This window comes from Euprymna scolopes, chromosome 11 (assembly GCF_053919585.1).
Source record: "Euprymna scolopes isolate OS-2025 chromosome 11, ASM5391958v1, whole genome shotgun sequence".
NCBI classification, from domain to species: domain Eukaryota; kingdom Metazoa; phylum Mollusca; class Cephalopoda; order Sepiida; family Sepiolidae; genus Euprymna; species Euprymna scolopes.
In genome coordinates, this window is record NC_136492.1 from 177606 (window position 1) to 196556 (window position 18951).

At 39.3% G+C, this 18951-nt stretch overlaps 1 protein-coding gene across 2 annotated transcripts in view; it reads left to right on the top strand.

The window, feature by feature from the left end:
- Positions 1 to 426: 426 nt before the first annotated feature.
- Positions 427 to 18951, top strand: part of LOC145287709 (uncharacterized) — a 121531-nt gene continuing 103006 nt past the window's right edge. For both annotated transcript variants that reach the window (XR_013869175.1, XM_080135463.1), the window contains exon 1: positions 427 to 637. The gene's annotated coding sequence lies outside the window, so the exon portion shown is untranslated. The remainder of the gene's footprint in view (positions 638 to 18951) is intronic.

Genomic DNA, 18951 nt, shown 5'->3' on the forward strand with positions numbered 1-18951 from the left:
AAATTTACCAACTTTTCCTTAAATTATTTAATATTAAAATAGTATTAAATATTCTTTACATTTTCTTGTATAATGTTAAAAATATATAAACTGTAGAATGTATTGTAATGAAATTATTTGCCTAAATATTAAAAATAAAACCGTCCCCTATTAAATTAAAACAGAAAAATATGCTTCGAGGGGGGCAAAGCATATTTTTCAGTTTCAATTTCATAGCTACCGTTTTTGCCAAAAAAACACAAAACTAATACAGAAAAAAACTATTAAAAGTCAATTTTTCTTTAATTTTCAATTTGGCCTATTTGGGGCCTTTTTATCTAAAAAATGTGGCTTTGCTGTTGAATTTGGCTTTTTTTTGGCCTTTTTTCCTGAAAAATTTGGCTTCAAATATTTATTATAGTCTGGCAACCCTGAGAAAAACTCGTTTCCGGCAACAATGTTGATGACGCATGCGCTGACTACTAATTTAACAACAAAGCTTTTGTCCTGCTCAATAACAGAATAATTGTATTTACAATAAATAATAGTAACAAACAATTCTGCCCTTTAAAACGAAAAAGAAAAAAATGCAACCTTTAGCTTAACATATCAACGAATGTTTCCATCAAACCAGTCAGCGAAAGAATATTCCATAAATGTAAGTATAATGTTACTTGAATTTAAAATTGAAAATATTTTATTTTTTTTTTACTATTGTAAAAAAATAAAAAAAATATTTTCAATTTTTTTTTAAATCTGAAAATTAAGTTTGTAATCAATGAGATTAACGCGAAAAAAGAAAAAAAAAAATGTGAAAAGTGGGTAGGTGGGGGGCAATTTCCCAACGTCCGCCGTAAAATTTACTCATAATAATATAGGCACCGCCAAAACTGGCGGGGGGGGGGGGGCAGGTAAGTACTTTTTGACGGACCGTCTTTTTAAAAATCTACCAAAAATTAGGTAATTATCCAATCAATACGAAATTTTCAGCGATTATTAAGAGAAGAATGAACTTTATAACAGTGTACTTATTTTTCATAAACGATATTTATATATATATATATATTGCTTACACCCCCCCCCCACCTTGTTTTGGGTTTTTTTTTTTTTTATTTTTTTTTTATTACATTTTCACCCCAAACAAGGCACATTGCCACTTTAATGTAGGGGGCTACTATCAAGGGAAACATCTACTGGGGTACTATGTAGGGATTAGGGCAGCGAGATGTTGGTTCACGTTGCACTTGAACTTATGCATGTCAGTACAGTTGGGGAAGCAGTGACCTGGAATGGAATTCCAAAGTCTAGCAGTTCTGGAGAAGAAACTACTGGAGTAGAAGGATCTTTTACATCTAGGGATCTCTACAGTGTGGGGGTGGGATTGTGTAGCTTGTCGGGTCTGTCGAGGGTGTTCACGTCGTGGGGGCACAAGTGCTTGCAGTTCTTCAGAGCATTCACCATTATAATACTTGTAGAACAGGCAGAGGGATGCAACGTTTCGACGATGGGACAGAGGCTGAAGTTTTGATGCCAGTTTAGGGCCTATCAGATTTGCGACTCTCTTTTGAACCCTGTCAAGGAGCGAGAGACTAGTAGCCGATGCACCGGCCCAAATGTGACAGCAATACTCCATACATGGGCGAATAGTGGCCTTATAGAGGTACATGATACTTTCGGGTGTTAGAAGTTTTCTAGCACGGTAGAGAGAGCCCACCTTCCTCGCAGCGGCCCTGGCAATGCCCTCGATGTAATTGTTCCAGCTCATGTTTCCTGTGAACGTTAGGCCAAGGAGCTTGAAAGACGTACTCTCAGCTAAAGAGTTGTTGGCCATTGCTATAGGTGGTAGAGAAGGTTTCTTGTAATTATTGAATGAAACCAGTTTTGTCTTGGTGGCATTGAACGTTACCATCCATTTTTGTCCCCATTCCACTACTGATTTGAGGTCATCCTCTAGTGTTTCTGCCATTACTTTAGATATATGTTCATTTGTTTTCCTGTCGTGCCTGCTATAGAGTGTGGTGTCATCAGCATATATACCCATCTCAGAGGCAGTTTTGTCGGGGAGGTCATTTATGAATATCAGGAACAGCAGAGGACCAAGGATAGATCCCTGGGGCACTCCCGCATTTATATTATATTGTTTAGACGTACGACCGTCGAGGACAACCTGGATTTTTCTCTTATCTAAGAAGGATTTAATTATGTTAAGTATTCTACCAGTGATACCGTAAGATCTAATCTTCCTGAGGAGACCCTCATGCCATACCCTGTCAAAAGCCTTAGATATATCTAGAGCTACCGCTCTGCCCTCTCCCGCTTTGTCCAGTGAATGGTATATGCGTTCAGAGATTACAGTGAGGATGTCTGCCGTGGAACGGGCTTGTCTAAATCCATATTGATGGTCGGTCAGAAGTTTAGCATCTGTAAGGTGCTGGACTAGAGCATGGTTAATTAAGGTCTCAAATATTTTGGCAAAAAGTGGGAGGAGGCTAATAGGGCGATAATTTAATGGGTCAGTTCTTTCACCAGAATTCTTGAATACTGGTACAACAGAAGCAGTTTTCCAACAGCTCGGAAAGCAAGATTCATTAAGGCATTTGTTGTAGAGTTTGGAGAGAACTGGAGCTACTTCGGCTGAGCACTTTTTTAATAGCACAGCTGGGATGAGGTCGGGTCCACATGCTTTGGAAGTGTCAAGGTTTTTTATGATAGCATGCACCTGAGCAGGGGTGATTTCCAGATCGTCTAGCGTGGCGTCTGTCCGCATAGGAAAGTCAGGTAGGGGGTGGTTTAGAGGGTCCAGTGTAGAGTTGGAGGCAAACCGACTGGCAAGCATGTTAGCCTTCTCGGTTGCTGAGCAAAGAACCTCGTGATTGTTGGTTAGTGGGGGAATTGTTGATTGCCCATTATTTACTACACTGTTGTAGATTTTCCAGAAGTCACGAGTTCCTAATTTTTGTGCTTCGATGCGTTTTTTAGTGGTTTCCGTAAATTCCCTCTTAGCTGTCGCTATTTCTTTCTTAACGTTACTTCTAGCTTCTATGTACTTTTGTCTGTTTGAACTGGACTTATGTCGGTTAAACCTGCGGAATGCATGCTGCCTTTGAGCAATGGCAGTTGCGCAAGTCGAAGTAAACCATTGGGGAGAGTGGGGCTTGCTATAGAATTTCCGCATGGGAACATGCGCTTCGATTGCAGTTTTGAACCATTCAGTGGTCTCAGTTGCACACTGTTCAGCAGGAAGAGAAAAAATATTTCCCCATGGGGCGTCTCTGATAAGATCTCTGATAGCTTCCCAGTCAGCCTTTTTATAATATCTCGTTGTTTTGAGCACTGGCTCTTCAGTTTTGGGTCTGGAGTTTAGGGCGATTTCAACCATTATTACCGCATGATCAGCGTTCCCAAGTGGGCTGTCGGCTTTCGTTACACAATCATCAGGAACTGTGGTCAAAAACAGATCTAATAGTGATGCGTGTTGCTCTTCCTGATCAGGGAAGCGGGTTGGGAAAGTAACAATTTGCGATAGGGAGTGAGATACAGAGAAGCTATGAGTTGCGCTGCCTGCGGCATCTGTATAAGTAGAGAATCCAAGCCAATTTTTGTGATGGACATTAAAGTCACCAAATACATGTACTTGGGCGCTAGTGTCGAAGGAGAGTGCTGTGTCTATGCTGTCAGATACTTTGTTTATTATGGTGCAGTCTTGGGTCGAGGGAGAGCGGTAGAGAAAGTAAAAGTAGCTAATGTTGTGTTGCATGATAAGTCTAAAGCACATAAAAGCTTGATCATCCGTTTCTAGGTTTGTTTCTCTAGTCAAGGGAAGGGTATTACGAATGTAAACTCCAAGTCCGTGCATATGTCTGTCAGAGTCCTTACGGCAGAGTGGGAGATATCCAGGCATGTTAAAGTAGTTAGAGGGGATGGAGGAGTGTAGGTTAGTCTCACTTAGTGCTAAGATATCCGGGGTATTTGTTAGGAGAAATGCTTCAACATCAGCTAAGTTAGTTCTAAGCCCACGGATATTTGTGAATGCAAGCCTCAAGGGAGGAGGCAAGTTGGATTTGTTTGTCCCTAAGCCTGGTTTAAGCTTGTTTTTAGATTGTACTGTCATCATGTTTTTTAACGAGTTTCAGTTGGGTTAGGGGAAGCCGAACAGGAGGTTATGCAGAATATCACACATGCATCACAAGTAGACCATCAGCTGACCCTCCATCAACTAGGACTGTGGCCTCAGGAAAGCCCACCGGGGATGAGTGCAGGGTCCCTTTCCATGCGCGCCATGGCACTGCAAACATCCCGATATTATTCAACTGTTGATGGAGCAGCCGCTCTAAGCGCTACCAAAGAGTTAGGGCCCCTGTACTACCAGTCGGAAACAGCAGCCAGTAACTGTCAATCCGGTACCCTCAACCCATCAGAGGAAGGTCAACCCAATCTAATTGCTCAGGCATATGTGGTACTCAAGCATTCTCAAGTGCCCAGCTTAAGGGGTGGGGTGTGTCGGGAGTGGGGGAAACGGCGTTCATTGCCCTAGACAAGAAACAAGATCTACCAATGGGTGTTTCTGTCGAATCACTGTGATAGTATCTCTGCGCCTGACTAATAGGCAAAGAAGGAGTATGGAAGCCGGGCGATAGGCAGGACCTATCTACTCCTTAAGCAATTTAGGTATTGCAAACCGGTAATTTGTTTGAGTCACCAGCTCTAGGAAGGTTGTCATCCAAGACTGAAGAGGCCTCCCTCCTCTCTGGTTTAGTTTCAGAGTTTTCCTTCTCCTAGACGGATGATCTGGAAGATTCACTGGGTCCGTCACCACTGAGAGGGTTTGCTCCGCGCCTGGGTTCTAATCCAGGTATTTCTGCGACCCCGCGAGGTTAGTTAATGTTATTGGGTTAGTTTGTAGGGGTTATATCTGCTAATAGTTACACTCCTCAAAGTGGATTAGGGATATTGTTATTTCATTGTTAGTGGATAAAGGGGTTGAGTAGAGCTCATGCAGTGTAAGCAACTATGATTGTAAGGAGGCTTGTTAGGAGATAATGTGGTTTGAGGCTTACACTTTTGTTTATATATATTTTTTATTATTTTTTTTCCTTTTTTATTTTCATTTTTATTTATTTATTTTTTTTTTTTCATGTGAGCTTGGGTCTAGTATAATATTAAAGTGTGAGTAGGTGTTAAGAATTGAACCACGAGTTGTGCCAAAACTATATTTTAGATGATAGCAGGGCATGAGATGCGAGTGCAGTATAGTACGGGTAAAACAGTAAGTTTTGAGTCATGTGTAATTTGGTAAATAGATATATGGGCTGGTTTTAGTAGGTGCGAATTAGTACAAAACGGAGTGAAATGTAGGAGTTAAGTGGCGGTTTGGTGGGAAGGAGCAGATTGTTAGCCTTCAAGGGATAGGGGTTATTAATTTACAAGAAACAGATCTACATTAGGATTTAGAGTGGCAGGTAATTTTTTTTTTTTTTTTTTTTTTTTTTTGCGCATGCAGGCTAGACAGGTAATCGTCTTGGAGGTAAAAATGTATATTGGGATTCCGTAGCTAGCAGTTAGGTGTTTGTTCCAGTTACAAGAACTGGTTCATGGTGGATCGGAATTCCGTATTTCGTATTTATAGGAAGACATTAAAGTAACGCACAGAGCATAGCATCCACTCAGGAAGAACAGCTCTAGTATCACAGCTAAGATACTGCATATTTAGGTAACGAATACTAAAAGTTAAATTAGGTGGCACTTTTTTTTTTTTTTTTGCACCTTACCATGGCTGTTACTATTAAGTATTGTACTTAAATAAAGTTCTTCTGTCATCTAAATAAGCTAAATAGGGATTCCCCCTCCGCATTACTACGTCGATGTGACATGGTAAAAAAGAAATTAGTCAGGAAATTGTTTTTAAAATAAGTGAATCAAGAAGGGTCAAGATGTCTGAGAAATAAGATAAAAATTACATCGAGAAAAAACAAAAAATAAATAAATAAATAACAAAATAAATAAAATAAAATAAAATAGAAGGGTTAGATTTGTTTGGTTTAAAAAGGATAGAATAAAATATAAGAAGATAAAGTGTGCAAAGAAAATACAAAAAAAAAAAAAAAATTGTACTTAGCTAAAAATTAGATTTCGGTGTGGTGGAAAATGGATCTCTTCGACCACCATGCAGGTGCCGCTAAGCGAATTTTAACCTTACTGTGCCGGGTCATTGGGGTAGGGGGGGGGCACACCTTACATTTGTGGTCGTTAGTGAGCTTTCCCTTCTTTGAGGGTTCCAAATATGCTTAACATAATCATCTAAAACTGAACAAAACATTGTCTTGTTGTAAGGGACAGGATAATAGATTAAAAAAAAAAAATTGTTTGCATACCTTATTTTGACGTCTGAATATCAGAAATTCGATTGTGTTTAATTATTCTGCTTTTGAGTTTTGAAGTGTGAAATTCAGTGGATATGTTAAGTAAAATAATTAATTTAAGTTAAGCAAAACAAAAAAAAAATTTTTTTTTAAATATTTATACGAAAAAAAGCCATATTAAAATCTTTGATAAATAAATTAACAATTTTTTTTAGCGAGCTGAATAATGCATGACCATTATTAAACAGGGAATGCTTTGAAAAATGGATACAAAAAAAAAACTATAAATATTGTGCCCTTTGTGTTAAAAATATCATCAGTTTTTCAATCCCGTTTGAAAACGTTTGCCACCTTTCGACTACGGTGGACCAAACGCGCTGAAATAATTTTTTTTATTCTGCTTTAAATTGCTCCCCCCCCCTCATTTTGGGGAACCTGACCCCCACACACATATACATTAAAAACCAAACTCATATAAATGGTCACCCATCTGGTACTGGCCAGCCTCAGCGTTAATAATACATTGAAATTTTTGTCACTGAAAAATAAGTTTTTTTTGGCCTGTTTGGTCTTCTGTAGTTTGATTTTTATCAAGTACAAATGTAAACATTGTCTCAAAGCGACGCAAAGTAACTGGTTGCCTATATGAATAAGTGGAATTATTTGAAATCCAGGTACTTATATTATAATATTTTTGCATATTCTATTAGGAAATCACCCTAAATTTTAGTTAGACAAGAAATAAACAAATTAATTCTTTCAGAAACCCTTCTTTTTTTTTTTTTTTAAACTATTTATATAGGTTTTTATATGCAAGTCAAAAATATGTCAATTGTTAACTTTTGGGAAAATTTTAACATTTAAAATTTAATTAAAAATAGAAAAAAATTTTACATTATTCTGCTTTCTATATGATAAAATTCAGGGTTTTATCTTTCGGGGAAAAAAAAGTTACTCAGAAATAATGGATTTTAATAATGTAATTTCGTTTTAAAAAACAACAACTTGATTTTTCGGCCATTTTTGGCGGTGTCTATAATAATATAATATAATTACGTTTATTTAAAATAAATGTAAATATTATATTTAAATTCAATACTGAAAAGAAACGAGTTAGAACTGTTACAGACTGGTACAATAATCATCCAGTTACTGCGTTGTTTGACTTTCAATCTTCATAACTGAAGAATACAAATTCGCAAAATGAATTTAATCTCTGAAGATTTTAGGTGAATTCTGGGTACTCCTTGGGCATTGAGTCCATGGCGACCAGCACAATTATTTAATGATCGCTCCCTTAGTTTCCCCCTTAGTCAAGGCTAACGCATGCACATGTAACATTTTTTATTTACTGACGTTGGCTTAGTAACTAAACGATTTATTGATAATTTCATAACCCTTAAACGCATGCTGGAAGATTTAAATTGGTTCATTATTGTTGTAATGAAAAAAAAGTTTCATTCAACGCACAAAACCAAAAACACATACTAATGATAAATGATTTATTATTCATTGAAATTGACTAATTTTTAAATAAAAAAAAAGTTAATAAAAAATAGGGTACTTATGCAGAGAGTGAGCCATGCTGAAATAATAACGTTATTATTTAAAAAGACATTCTTGACATGGGAAGGGAGAGTGTTTTGTACCTATTCTGTACTTTAATCTTACAATTGAATAAAAAACATATCATAAAACTTTAATTAAACTTGGAAATACGATTTTAAAAAATAGCACGGATCACTCTCTGCATTAACACCAAAAATAGTCATGTGCGCATGTAAAAATGTTTGTAAAAGTGAGAAATTATTTTAATATTCATTTTTAAAAATTGGTATTTTTTTTTTTTTTTTTTAGATTAAGTCCACCTTATAAACACCCCCAAGCTCCCCATGTTAAGAACAGATTTAGGAATAAACACCATTGGGGGGGGGGGGAAATATTTGCAAAATTTAACTGATATTTGTTGTCAGCATACCCACCCGCAAATACTATTAAAAAAAAAAAAAGGAAGGGTTCAGTGTCTGTTGCAGAGAAGTAGATTTATTTATCAATAAAAGTCATCATTTAAAAAGAAAATTGTGGAGGTGGACCTAAATGTAAATATTTACCAAAAAATTATCCACTCATGTAAATTATAAATGTTTGTAAAAGTGAGAAATTATCAATAAATGGTTTAGTTCTTTTTTTTTTTGATTATTTATGAAAAGAGTTAAGTCAATGCAAATAAATAAATAAATAAATGTTTGTAAAAATGACAATCAATAAATGGTTTAGTTCTTTTTTTTAAAAGTGACAATAAATGATTTAGTTCTTTTTTTTTAAAGTGACAATAAATGATTTAGTTCTTTTTTTTTAAAGTGACAATCAATAAATGGTTTAGTTCTTTTTTTATTCATGAAAAGAGTTAAGCCAATGTAAATAATGTTTGTAAAAGTGCCAAAGGCAATGTAAGTAAATAAAAATGTTACGTGCGCACGCATTAGCCCTGACTAAGGGAGGGAGCGATCATTAAATAATTCTGCTAGTCGCCATGGAACTCAACGCCCAAGGAGTACCGAATTCTGTAGATTACAGCGAAAAATTAAGTATATGTTACAATTAGACTACGTCATTAAAAAAAAAAGAAAAAAGGGAGATAATTGCATATTCGCCATAGTAAATAGCATAATAATAAGATACTTATGAAGAGAAGGTACCGTGCTATATTTTGATAATATTTTCAAGTTAAATTCAAGTTTTACAATGTCTTTTGATTATCAAATTGCTAGGTGAAAGTACAAAATAGTTACAAAACACTCTCTCCATGTTAAGAATGTGTTTCTAAATAACGTTATTATTTCAGCACGGTACCTTCTCTGGAAAAGTACCAAAATTAAGAACAATAAAATCATATTTAGATAAAAATAGTAATTTTATTAAATAATGAACATTCCAGTTCTAACATGTTTTCAATAAACTTCTGACAACAGTAAAATATGCAATTATCTCTCTTGTTATTTTTATTTTTTGATGCTGTAGTCTAATTGTAAACAAACGCCAATAATTATTTCCACATTGAAACAATATTTTCAAATAAGTGAATACAAGAAATCCAATTCATCACCGAGTAAATTTATTTCTTATATAAGAGATTTTTTTTATTTCATAACAAAGTTAATTCGAGAAAATATTTAATTGCAATCGTTTCTTGACTTTACGAATCGTCTAAATGCCTTATACCATCCGGCATACTTATATAAAGATGATGGTTCTTCTCAGTGGGTAACACAATTGCATAAAAGGAAAAAAAAAATCTTTTTATAACAACAATGAAGTGTTTATTTAATTACCTATACTGTTTGGTATAAGCTAAAGAATGTTGGACGGTCTGGGTGAGTAAATGAACAGTTAGAATGTGCTTTGAGCTACTGAGAGTTTGTGAGCAGTTATCTGATCTACCTCTGCATGTCATGTTTAAAAAGGATGTGTCCTCTATAGTATCAGACCTGACTGAATGGTTAATTGGAGGCATAGACCGATTAATACCATCCAAAAAATTTCAACAAAAACCTAACAGCCAGCCTTGGTTCTCCCCAGAATGTGCTGCTGCCATCGCGCTCAGAAATCACTTTTTCCATAGCTACCAATGTAATAGATGTACTGAGACTAAAGCTGCTTTCAGGACTGCCAACAACCACTGTAAAAGAGTAATAAAAATGCAAGAGAGCTATATGCTCAGTCCGTTAAATCCAAAGTAGCTGAGCAGTGGGTTGGGTCCCACCAGTTTTGGCAAATAGCAAACAGGATCCTGAATAGAAGCATGCGTTCTATCACAACCATCATCAATGGACCTGAGGCCATCTCGTCAGCTTCAGACAAGGCCAACTATTTGCCAAGAACTTTGCAGCTAATTCTACCCTATATGACGAAGGCCATCAACTCCTTGTATTTCCTCCTATAACAGACAACACACTATGCAACATACAAATATCTGTGCATGAGGTCGCCAAGCTAATCAAGAACCTTGATTCCAGTAAAGCAACTGGCCCAGACGGCATTCCAATTGAAAAAGCTTCAACCAGAACTTGACCCCATACTTACAAAACTGTTTAAGCATTGCCTTAAGGAGGAGTGCTTCCCAACACCCTGGAAAACCTCATCAGTATGCCTTGTATTTAAGAACTCATCTCCCTCTTTATACAGACCAATAAGTTTCCTGTGTGTCATGAGTAAGTTGCTGGAATCCATATTAAATGAAGAAGTAGTCAACCACCTCAGCAGAAATAACCTTCTTAGTGACATGCAATATGGTTTCTCTTCTGCTAGATCTACAGCAGATGTGCTAATGGTTATATCTCACAGGATTAGTGAATCTCTCGACGAAGGCTTCCTTTCTAGGGCAATTGCTCTTGACATATCAAAGGCCTTCGATAAGGTATGGCACAAAGGCCTACTTCACAAGATTTCCAGCTACGGTATAACTAGAAATGTTTTCTCAATTATTAAATCATTTCTCTCTGATAGGCTCATAAGAGTAGTGGTTGATGGGCAGAAATCAGAGGCCCACAGTATTAATGCTGTTCAGGGGTTCATCCTGGGCCCAACTCTCTTCCTGATCTACATCAATGATCTCCGAAAACACATACTTAAATCATTCGTTGACATCTATGCTGATGACACGACCATCTATGACAAAGTTCTCTCTGATTCTCTCTCCTCTGATCTTGAGCGCATGGTACATTGGGGGAAGAGGTGGCTGATTAGTTTTAATGCATCAAGCTTCTATCTTTACATTATCAATGCTCTGATTCCCATCTGACATCAATTGAAATAGATGGCTCTCGTCTTCAGGAGGCTCTATGTTTTGACAAGCTTCTGGGATTGACTTTTACTCCTGATCTGAAATGGAATACATATATCAAGTCTGTTGCTAAGGTCGTTGGAAAAATGGTGGAATCCTTCTACCGCTCCAGAAGATATCTCACTACTGATGCCATTCTCTATCTATATAAAAGCCAAGTACGTCCAAGGATAGAGTACTGCTAAAAACAGCCTATCCTACCTTGACAGAGTACAAAATAGACTTTGTGTCTTAGTGGGGTATGCCCTTTTCTCTTCCCTGCAACCTCTCTCAAACAGAAGAGACCTTGCGAGCCTGTCTTCGTTTATCATTATTTCCATGGCAAGTGCTCGTCTGAGATCCAATCTCTGGTCCTCCCTTGCCAATCTTTCACAAAAAACACCTGTCTAGCTGAAACCACTGTCAATAATTTTCCCCACTCGTTATCTGTGCCTAAATCAAAACGTAGATTCCATGAACAAAGCTTCTTTCTTAGAACTGCACGCCTGTGGATCTTTCTTCCGTTTGCCTGTTTCCCACCTGACTACAACCTGGATGTCTTCAAGTCCAACATAAACAAATTCCTGATAAACCGCCCCCTTAAGTAAGACACTTTATCAAATCTCCATTACTAACGATTAACACAATATTATCCCATTGATTACTGTACATGCAATAACACTTATCCCCGAGTGGCTTCAGGGGCTTGATAAGTGGTGACTACCATGTAAAATAAAAAAAAACTTCATGGAAAGGACTGTTGCTGATTGAGCATCTGATGGGCAGGGATAGGAGAGAGAGAGAAAGAGGATTATTTTCTGTTGTGTTCAGGGATCTCTACTGACGAACAGTGATTTCCAAAGAGGCTGAAGTAGTTCTTCAAAGAACAAATGAACTCAATGATATCTGTAAGCTGATTGGTCAGTATATAACTAAATCGACTTGCAGTAACATCTTCCCCAAGAAAGAAACTAAGTCTTTTATTTGAACTATTACTTACATGCTTAGACAGAAAACCAATAGAGAAAAAGTAGTCTCTTGTTAAATATAGCCTTTGTAAAGAACAAAAGAAAATTGAGAGATTTTTCTATGTGATGAAACAATGTGTATACTTACAGTAAACAATATTTTAAGGGAAAAATGTATTTTTTCGCTCTTTAGTGAAAAGTATTTTTTGTAGGAAAAATGTTTATGCATGGCAAAGTATTTTAGGAAAAATTGTTTTGGTAGGGTATAAGCAGAAATTGTGCAATAGATTATAAGAACTCAAAAATACTCATTCTATTTATAAAGAGTCATACACAGTTTTGGAAGCCAATGTACTCACTATTAACTATGTGTAATGGTAATATAATTGCATTTTGGAGGTGTATGCACTTTTATTGGTGTAAAACTAGATTGATGAAATGTGTATATAAAAGGAATACAAGCTTTTGTATGTAGGAATGCCCTTTTACCCTGTGTATGGATACAGTTTCTCTTTATTTAATCCTTAAAATCCGTGAAAGTTACTGGAAAAGATTAAATTAAAACTGATTATCACATTCATTGGTAATTGTAGTGGTTTATACAGGTTAGAAGATGAGTGAATCCTTGACTGTCCAGCCATGCTTCAATCAGATCAATATAAACATGATTGGACTGAGTGTCTGGAGTGCTGCATGTTTCAAGATGTGCAGGAATATATTCGTACACCTTTAATTTTTGGCAAGATACATGTTCATGCAATGATACTACATCTCATCTTCATCAGAAAAAACAATTGGAACTAAGCTTCACTGTGTCTGGGGTATGCTAGGTTGATTATGCTATCAAAAACAACCCTATGATGAATCCGTGGAACTAAATAGTGAGAAGTGAGCATAGGTATGTATATATGCATATTTGCAAAATGTAAAATCAAGTGACAACTGATCCCAGACCAGTTGCTGTAGAGCATACCCGCAGGTAAGGACAAAAAATTAATAGATGGGAGGGCAAGGCATCTATATCAGAATTCATTTCACTGGAGGTATGTAGAATATCATTGGTAAATAAAATCCAAGTGGTGCTTCTCATCCACGAATATTTCTAAATAACCAACACTTAAATCAAACTTGGAAAAGGTTCCCTTTGTTAGTTTTGCACAAATCTTTTCATAACTAGGCAGAGGGTAATAGAAATCTTTTAGTGCATTATTCAATCCTGTGCAAAAGTCTTCAACCACAGAGATTTTTACAGTTTTACGAAGCACACATGCTGTACGCTACTTTCAATGATATTTGCATTTCTTAATAACCAGAATGGAATATTTTTTTTCTGTAAAAACCTGGTTGACTATTTGATTTCAATCAAAATTTGGCAGTCACTTTTTTTTTACATCTTCCGAGTCTCCCAGTCTAAAAAGATTTTTTAATTCCTTATTTATTCTCTTCACTTCAGCATTTAGTTTCAATATTTTGAGAGAATTTGTTAGCATATTCAGACCAAGAAGGAAACAAGGACTCCTAACTGATGTAGGCCAACGAGAGAAACAAAGAACAGATTTTGATTAACACCGGTTTTATCTTGACCTTTGCATACATACATGACCTCTGTTGTAGAGAACATTGTAATGTGCCTGATTAGAGTGGGTGTCATTCACTTAAGAAAGAAAAATGTTTTACACCTGAACCCGACCGACACAAGACAAAAACAGCCTCTATCAAGAAACAGCCTCTATCAAGAAACCATCAGAGAATGCAGAAAAGATGTTCCATGGATCAATATCTTTTCTCTTCCTGCTGAACAGTGTGCTAATGACACAACCAAATAGTGCAAAGTGGGCATTGAAGCATATATTCCTACATGGTAGTATTATAGCAAATCCCACTCATTCCCATGGTTCACTACAGATTGTGCAGTTGCCATTGCACAAAGACAACATGCATTCTGCCAGTTTGTACATCATAAGTTAAATATTAATAAGCAAAAATCTATAGATGCTAGAAATTATTCTAAGAGAGAAATAGTCACATATAAAAAAAAGCATAGAATCGCAGGAGATAAGAACTGGTGATGTCTGGAAAATTTATAATCTATATATATATATATAAAAGGCAAAAGTGGCATGCGCATTTTTTTATGCCCAAGAAAAGCATTTTTCAGGGAATGAGGGTTCTCGAGAGGGTTACTATTTTTTACAACTTTTTGTATACTCCCTAGATCATAATATCTATGATTTGTGAATGAACGTTGTGTGTACATCTATTCAGTCCTTTCACATGTTTGTTGGTCTTTTTCGTATTGTGACACTTACGTCGCCCGCGCGTCGTCCAGTGGTGGAATGACCCCAGTTGTCGGTTTTGATGTTTCCTCAGCGATGATGTCACAGCCGGTTTCCTAAAACAGACTTGTCATGCAAAAACAATGGAAGAGACCAAGTCAATAAGCGTTTCTTTTTGTTTAAACTTCTTTGTATTCAATCAGGGTACAATCGCAGTTAGCTGTTTAGTTAGGGACTGGCCACTTGTTAACTGCGAGGTTTTCTCCTCTCTCTCTCCGACAGACAACTCAATTATCTACGTGACAGGGACAGTCGATGGGGGAATCTACGTTCGTCGGACCCAGGGAAGCAAGGCTCTCTCTCTTACTCTCTTACTCTCTGACTGTCAATCTCTCAAGGCTCGCTGCTTATATTGTGGGGGCGTGGACTGGGTCTCTTCCCGTTTCAGGTCGTTGGCCAATCAGAATTAAGGGATCACTGTCCGTCAAATCTTCGCCAGGCGACCCATACCCAAAAAAGGAGCTGTCTTTCTTTCTCTGTTGGCATTCGGTTGTTCCCTAATGGAATTTGACAGGACATAAAAACAGAAATGCCTAACTTAATTATTTTTGAGAGGACATAAAAACCGCTGAATCCGATTCCACAAAGGCCACGCGCCTGTTCAATAGGGTCACGTGTCGCCCCGCCGTTCGGCGACTGTTTGCCCTTGTAGATCGGAATTTCATTGGTATCCTCGCCACCCACGGGCTGTCATGGCCAATTTAACGTCATCACGTTCTTCCACCATAAGCTACGATGTTATCTTTTTTTTTCTCTTCTTTTCGTCGTTTACAGCTGCCTGTTTTCCCTTTCTTTTTCCACGGGTTCACCGCTACTCTTGGCCTTTTGGTCAGGATCAAAGTGCAGCATCTGTTCTTCGGATGCCGCACTTCCATTTCTTGTTCTCTTTCGGTGGAGGAGAAATCCTTTACGACTGGGACAATTCTTATTTTTGTACCCTTGAGCGTCTCTCATTCCACTCCCCTCCCATCGACATGTCTTTTACATCGTAAAATACACCTTTTGCCAGGTGAATTGTTTCTCAGATGGCTGGATTGCCAACTGCACTGACCGTTTCAATGAGAGAGAGAGAAGAAAAGGGGGAAAAAAAATCGCAAATCGTGAGCCAGCCCCTCTTTCGAGAATATATTAATCGCATGCCAAAAGAAAAGTGATAAAGTCTCTGGAGTTTTAATTGTTCGGGTTAGTTGTAAGAAACAAAACACAAAAAAAAACTGAGAAAAAAAACAAAATAAAGTAAAAAAAAAAAACAAAAAACAAAAAAAAACAACAAAAAAAACAAGAAACAGGCGGAATGAAAGGAGGGGAAGAAAAAAAAAACGTCTTGGTTGTTAGGAGAGTGTGGGTGTGTGTGTTCCCTCCTCTTCTGTCTTTGGTTTGTCTTAGATTTACAGGTGTAAGATGGGAGTGTCATGCAAAGATACTATTTTTTTTTTTTTTTTTTTTTTTTTTTGCTTGCTGTGTGCGTGTGTGTGTGTTTTCTCTTTTGCTTATCTTTGGTCTGCAGGTGTAAGATGGAAGTGTCCTGCAAAAAATACTATTTTTTTTCTTTTCTTGCTTGCTGTGTGCATGTGTGTGTGTTTTCTCTTCTGTTTATCTTTGGTCTGCAGGTGTAAGATGGAAGTGTCCTGCAAAAAATACTATTTTTTTTTTTGTTTTCTTGCTTGCTGTGTGCGTGTGTGTGTGTTTTCTCTTCCTCACTGATTCTCCCGCTACTTTCTTACAATTTTAAGGGCCATTTTAGGCGGCCCCCGAACGGACTCGTCCTGCGCTCGTTCCACCACGCCCGTCACAACCGGGGTTGCACCGGCCGGCCCCCTCCTTTCGCTCAGCTGCTCGGCCGCCTGTGCTTCAGTGGTGCGCATCCCTCTCCAGCGCCTTTCCCAGACCCCCAGTGCTATTCCCCCCAGAGCCACGAGACCCACCGGAGCTCCCCCCTCACATCCTTATCCAGCTATCTGCAAATTAAAAACACTCTCCAGATTTTCTTTTCTCACACCTCATTGAACAAGTCCTATCCACATATCCATCTTTCTTTCTTTTTCCTTTCCCTCCCCCACCTTTTTTTTTTTTTTTTTTTTTTTTTTTTTAACTTCACTTGTCCCATAAGCATTCTCTCACTCGGAACAAGGTACAGCATCTGCCCTAACGCCACACTCAACATGCACTATTCTCATCCAGTGAAGGAGAGATCCTCCCTGACCGAGGCAATCCTGCCCTTCAGTTCCATAATTTGTCCCAGCAGCGCCATTTTGGTCAGAGACCAAGTGCAACAACTGTTTCAATGCTACACTAACAATATTCAATTCCCGTCCCGTGAGGGAGAAATCCTTCTCGACTGAGCATTTCTAAATTTCTTTTTTTTCAAAACAGAACAATATCAGCACCGTCTGTTTCTTTAAGATATTCTACTCGACAGTTTAAGTTCCCCAAAGACACCCTCGCTCAATACGCGACTTTCTCGTGCTAAGTTACTCTCCACGTTGGCCAATTTACTCACTGCGAGATACTTCTCAATTACTTATAGTTCTTTTCTGCTATTTACGGCACCCCTCCCCCTGAAGCCTTCCGTTTTAGTCCCTAGCTATCTCCAAGGTCAGTCCGCGACACAATCTGCCAACAGTGCGAACACATGGGGGCCCTCCATGCATCCACAGAGAAAACAGCTGCACCACATTTAAACCTGGAGATGTCGCTCCAACCTCCCGTCTCTGTCCTACTGACCCCCACTGGTCCTTGGTGGAAGGACGTCACGCTACTCCTGGGACAGGGAATCCCCTGCTCCCCTCAACGGCAGCCTCGGTTCACCTCTCCCCATTTGCTGGAGCCAGGAGATGGGCATTGGACACTCTTCATCCCCTTCGTTCGACTCCTCAGCGGACTCTGCGGTCAACTGCCATTCCACTCTCTTTTCTTCACGAGCCGCGCCTACTCTTCGTGACCTCCTATAGCTGGTGGAGTGGAACCCTGAAATTTCCCGTTCCAACCTTCCGTCCGTCTCTATATTTCTAGGCTCTATGGAGGTCGTCTCTCTTGTCTTAAACCGTCGCTCGGTGTCGTCCCTATAGTCGTCAGGAACTCTGTCCTCATCTCGCGTTTGACTACCCCCGGGATTCTTTATTTTTTTGCCCGTCTCCCTCATCCAAACTTGGTCACCCTGTCTTAACTGTCCAGTAAACGCTGCCTTTTTTTTCTTCTTGACCTTCCTGGTCCTATTGGTCTTATCGGCCGTCGCCTTGAGGACCGTCCCTGATTCTCGGACTACTGGATCTGTAGGAGTTGCTCCCTTCTTATTAACCCTATACGTCGCTACCCGTTTGACTTGGGATAATTTTCCTCCCTGTTCCTTGGTGCTATCCACCTTGCCCATACAGGCCCCGACCGTTCTTGGGGAAAACCTCCTGTTGCTGTCAGCTCCCATAGGGAGAGGGACAGACCTTGTGTCACCTATTGGTATCTTCACCCCTCTCACCGTTAGCGCGTCTGGACTAAAACTCAGAGTGGCTCCCCTCGCTCGGAGCCAATCCTCTCCCAGAATCATTTCGTTGCATAGCCCGGGTACCACATACAGGGGGAAATTCTCTTTCTTTCCGGCCACTCGAACGGGTAGCCATACCTTCCCTGTCACCGACATCCAGCTACCGTCGGCCTGACTGGGCCCCACATCCGACGGGTACAACCTTCTCCTCCCTGCCACAGTCCGACAGACGTCCGCGTCTATTAGGGATATTATCGCTCCGGTGTCAACCAGAGCCTTCACCTGCGTGGCTCCTATCGTCACATTACAGGTGAGTTCTCCCTTTTTTGTGAGTGGAGGGAACACCTGGGCTCTCCTCTTTTCCTGTTTCAGGGTTCTCTCCTGGTACCCCGCTCCCGTGAGCATCGCAACTTGTGACAGTGGTTTCTTTCCAACCCTACCTGTCTGCCCTACCTCTCTTTCTCTACAGATTCGCCGAGGGGGTGGGGTTTGGTTCTGATTCCCTCTCTCCAGAGGATCTTTCGCCCTCGGGTGGCTTTTTCCTCGGTCAGGACAGTCCCTCCTAATATGTCTCAGGTCTCCACACCACCAACACCTGTGGGACTGGTGGCTGTAGGAGAAACGGTCAATTTTACCTCCTCTCTGACACGCGTTCAGTACGGTCTTTACGATGCCCACTCTTGCTCCCCCATTATGTCGGGGTGTCTTCTCGTGGACAGTGGGGCACTCTCTCGACCTGTGGCCCTTGCCGCCACAGTTCCAGCACACCAATCCAGGCTGGCCCCGGGCGCGTCCTCCGGCCCCATATCTCATTCTGTTCCCCAGTTCCCCGCTCCTATTTCGCGACTCCTCTCCCATTATTCTTTTCTGCAACCACGCATAGTTCTTAGCTATTTTGCGTGCTTCTTCTAGAGTGTCTGGGCAACTCTTTAGCACCTCTATCTTGGTCGCTTCGTCCCGCAATGCATCCACCATCGTGTCAACTAGCATTGCTTGGGTTGTGGGCATC